This window comes from Miscanthus floridulus, chromosome 19 (assembly GCF_019320115.1).
Source record: "Miscanthus floridulus cultivar M001 chromosome 19, ASM1932011v1, whole genome shotgun sequence".
Classification (NCBI taxonomy): domain Eukaryota; kingdom Viridiplantae; phylum Streptophyta; class Magnoliopsida; order Poales; family Poaceae; genus Miscanthus; species Miscanthus floridulus.
This window is the reverse complement of record NC_089598.1, coordinates 102,988,738-102,992,809: the sequence shown is the minus strand read 5'-3', so window position 1 is coordinate 102,992,809 and position 4,072 is coordinate 102,988,738. Positions and strand designations below refer to the sequence as shown.

At 45.6% G+C, this 4,072-nt stretch overlaps 1 non-coding gene across 1 annotated transcript; it reads left to right on the top strand.

The window, feature by feature from the left end:
- Positions 1-800: 800 nt before the first annotated feature.
- LOC136530128 (small nucleolar RNA Z247) lies at positions 801-937 on the top strand. The gene has a single exon (XR_010777623.1). It is a non-coding gene; the product is annotated as a small nucleolar RNA Z247 (small nucleolar RNA).
- The last annotated feature ends 3,135 nt before the right edge of the window (positions 938-4,072 follow it).

The following is a 4,072-nucleotide window of genomic DNA, read 5'->3' as shown; positions in this document are numbered from 1 at the left end:
AAATAGTTGGAATATCTGATGGCTGGAACCAGAATATTCGGGATATGCATGGCATGTGATCACGGGGTGTTGGTGTGTTGGATTGCTACTCATGTTGTTACAGCTCCACTAGAGATAGGATAGGATAACCCCAAGTTGTTGTAATCTCTTGTTGTAAGTTAGCGTTTAGATTCATTTCTTGTTGTTCAAGTTGTAAGCGCCATGCTAGGGGTTTTTCCTGGCCATATTAACATGGGGCCATGAGCCTGAGAAGGCATCACGTTACAACCATCTTCACATGGTAATCAGAGCTATGTTAGTCCACAAACTCATCAATGGCATCTTCTTTTGTGCATCCTGCATCGTTCTCTCTGATCGGATGTCCGATCACAGAGAAGCTCGCCAAGAACAACTTTCCTCTCTAGAAAGTGCAAGTGCTCTCTGCCATTCGTGGTGCGCAGATGGCACACTTCCTCGATGTCACCACGGTGACAATGCCGCCAAAGGAGATCCCCAAGTTGGTTGACAAGCCGGACAAGCTCATCCCCAACCCCGAGTACGCGACGTGGGTTGCGAAGGACCAGCAGATCTTCAACTACTTGATCTCGTCTTTGTCTAGGGATGTCCAGGTGCAGGTGCCTGCATGCACCACCACTGCTGAGATCTAGAAGGTGATCCAGGACATTATGGCCTCCTAATCCCATGGCAGAGTGATCAACACACGTATGGATTTGGCCACCACGCAAAAGGGCTCATCCACCGTCGTAGAGTTCTTCATCAAGATGAAAGCCCTCGCCGATGATATGGTGGTGGCGGGCAAGAAGCTGGAAGATGAAGAGATTGCTTCATACATCCTCGCTGGACTTGACACGGATTTCAATCCTGTCGTGTCATCCATGGCGTCCCGCGTCGAGCCTCTGACCCTCGATGAGCTCTACACCCAACAGGTGAGTTGGGAACAAAGGATGGATCTGCTCCATGGTGGCTCAGGCCCCTTGGCGAACGCCGCCACACATGGCGGTCGTGGCGGTTTCACTCGCGGCAGTGGTCACATGGCGGCGTAGCAACAACAGCGGCAATGGTGGCCGTCCTCAGAACCCTAACAGAGATCGCCCCACATGCCAGCTCTATGGCAAGGAGGGCCACATCGTTCTTTGTTGTTTCAAGCGCTTTGACACTTCCTTCACTAGACCTACAGAGCAGCATCAGGCGTCATGAGCTACGGCCTCCTACGGCGTAGATACAAATTGGTACACCGATACCGGTGCTACTGATCATATCACCGGAGAATTAGAGAAGCTCACCGCCTACAACAAGTACCATGGCACCGATCAGGTGCATACCGCCAATGGCGTAGGTATGAGAATCAGCCAAATCGGTCGAAGTATTGTTCGTACCCCTAAATGAGATCTTGTTCTTAAGAATGTTCTTTATGTTCCTGAAGCTAACAAAAATCTTGCCTCTGTTCATCGTCTTATATCCGATAACAATGCCTTTATTGAATATCATCTCGATTATTTTTTGATCAAGGATCAGGCCACGAGGAAAACACTACTTAGAGGGGATTGCAAAGGAGGGCTCTATCCATTGAAGTCATCTAGGTCTTCCTCCAATTAAGCGATGCATGCCGCCATCAAGCCCTCCATGTCTAGGTGGCATAGCCATCTTAGTCATCCGTCGTCATCTGTAGTCCAACAGATCCTTAGTAAGAGTCATGTCCCTTTTGTTTCTGAGTCCAATAAAGAACAGGTGTGTGGTGCCTGTCAATAAGGCAAGAGTCATCAGTTGCCTTACCCCATGTCAATCAGTGTATCATCGAGTCCCCTTGAACTTGTGTTTTTGGATGTATGGGCCCTGCGCCCACTTCTGTTGGTAGAAATAATTACTATGTTAGCTTTATTGATGATTTTAGCAAGTTCACATGGATCTATCTCTTATGTCACAAATCTAAAGTTTTCCAAAAATTTCATGATTTTCAATCCATTATTGAGCGGCAATTTAACAAGAAAAATTTAGTTGTCCAAATGGATAGGGGAGGCAAATATCAAAGATTGAATCCCTTTTTCCAAAGCATAGGCATCTCACATCACGTATCTTGCCCTCATGCTCACCAACAAATGACTCCGCTGAACGTAAACATGGGCACATAGTTGAAGTTGGTCTAACTTTGCTTGCTCATGCGTCCATGCCTTTAAAATTTTGGGATGAGGCTTTTGTCACTGCCATTTATTTGATTAATAGGCTTCCTAGCAAGGTTATTCAAGGCCAAACTTAATGGGGACGGGGATCCTGATCTTCCGTCAGGTGATGGTAACTATCGTTGTGGCGGAGAATGACACACCGATCCGGCTTCAGATCGAAAGATCGAACCTTGTAATCTTAGCACCACAGCTCCTCTGGTTATCAACCAAGTCACAGACCAGGTTGACCTCACCAAGAAGGCTAATCTCTGCCTGTGCAACGAAGAACATAAGCAAGAACAAGAAGGAACGCAACCAAATTGCAGATGAAAGATTAATCTCACGAGTTGGGGTCTCACAAACCGAAGAACGGCGAAACTGTTTCTTGACAGAATAATCTAAGCAAAACCCAAACCCTAATGGAGGGGCGGCGGCTGTTTATGAAGACTCTAGGGTCATGCAAGACCCCTGGACACGACCCTAATGGGCCCAAGCTCGATACATGGTCCAACGGACCAAAAGACGGTGTCGCAGCACCCTGGCAGATTCTGGATGCTGATTTGTTTCGACGATTCCCGTTGATTCCGAACAGATTTTGATGTGAAACCACTTGGATTGGCTTCCTTATCAAATTAGCTTTCCATCCATATGTGGATCATTGAAAACAGAGTCTGGATGCGTCCTGGGCGACCAGTTTAAGGCAGACTGGTCCTAGAGGCCGAGGCAGACTCGAATTCGTGTTGGACTGGGCCTCCGGCTTGTGTTGGACGTCCTTGCTGGTCATCATCACCTCCTCCACATCCTCTTAGTCCCTCTTGACCCTCTCCAATATTCCTAAGCAAGATAACATCATTAGGTAGTAGTCTATTCTCAAAAGTATGAAAAGGATCGCTTAAGAACGAGCTCACCTGTAAATTGAGTTGACGCATTCGAGCCCGGGTCATTGGACCTTGCATGACGGTTGGAGGATCAGCTGGTACATCCAAAGGAGTGATGTCCTCATCATCCTCCCCCTCTTGAATTGGAGTCGTCCTCGACTAAGCTCATCTTCTTCTCCCAAATAAGGTTTCAAATCTACAATGTTAAATGTGGGACTAACCCCGAACTTGGGTGGCAACTCAAGTTTGTATGCATTATCATTTATTTTTCTGAATAATCTTATAAGGACCAGCTGCTCTTGGCATTAATTTAGACTTACGTAGCTCAAGAAATCTATCTTTTCTTAAATGTAACCAAACCAAATCACCGGTTCAAGTTTAATCTCTTTTCTACCTTTACTACCAGCAATTCTATACTTTTCATTCATGCTTTCAATATTTGCTTTAGTTGTTTCATGCAACTTACGAATAAAATCAGCACGCTCTCTAGCATCACTATGTATTCTCTTAGTGGTAGGTAAAGGCAAAAGATCAATAGGAGCACGGGGGTTAAAACCATACACTACCTAAAAAGGACTTACCTTGGTGGTGGAATATTCCACCCTGTTATATGCAAACTCCACATAGTGGCAAACACTCTTCCCACATCTTCAAATTGCGCTTCAAAATGGCTCTCAACATGGTGGACAATGTTCGAATTCACAACCTCAGTTTGCCCATCAGTTTGGGGATGACATGTTGTAGAAAACAACAGCTTGGTCCCCAATTTATTCCACAACAGTGCGCCAAAAATGACTCAAGAATTTTGCATCGCTGATCTGAAACAATAGTAGAAGGCATACCATGCAAGCGAACAATTTCTTGAAAGAAAAGGTCAGCAATATAAACAACATCGTCGCTCTTATGACAAGGAATAAAATGTGCCATCTTAGAAAAACGATCAACCACCACAAAAATACTATCCCTCCCCCTCTTAGTCCTTGGCAATCCCAACACAAAATCCATAGATATATCTGCCCAAGGAGTAGAAGGAAC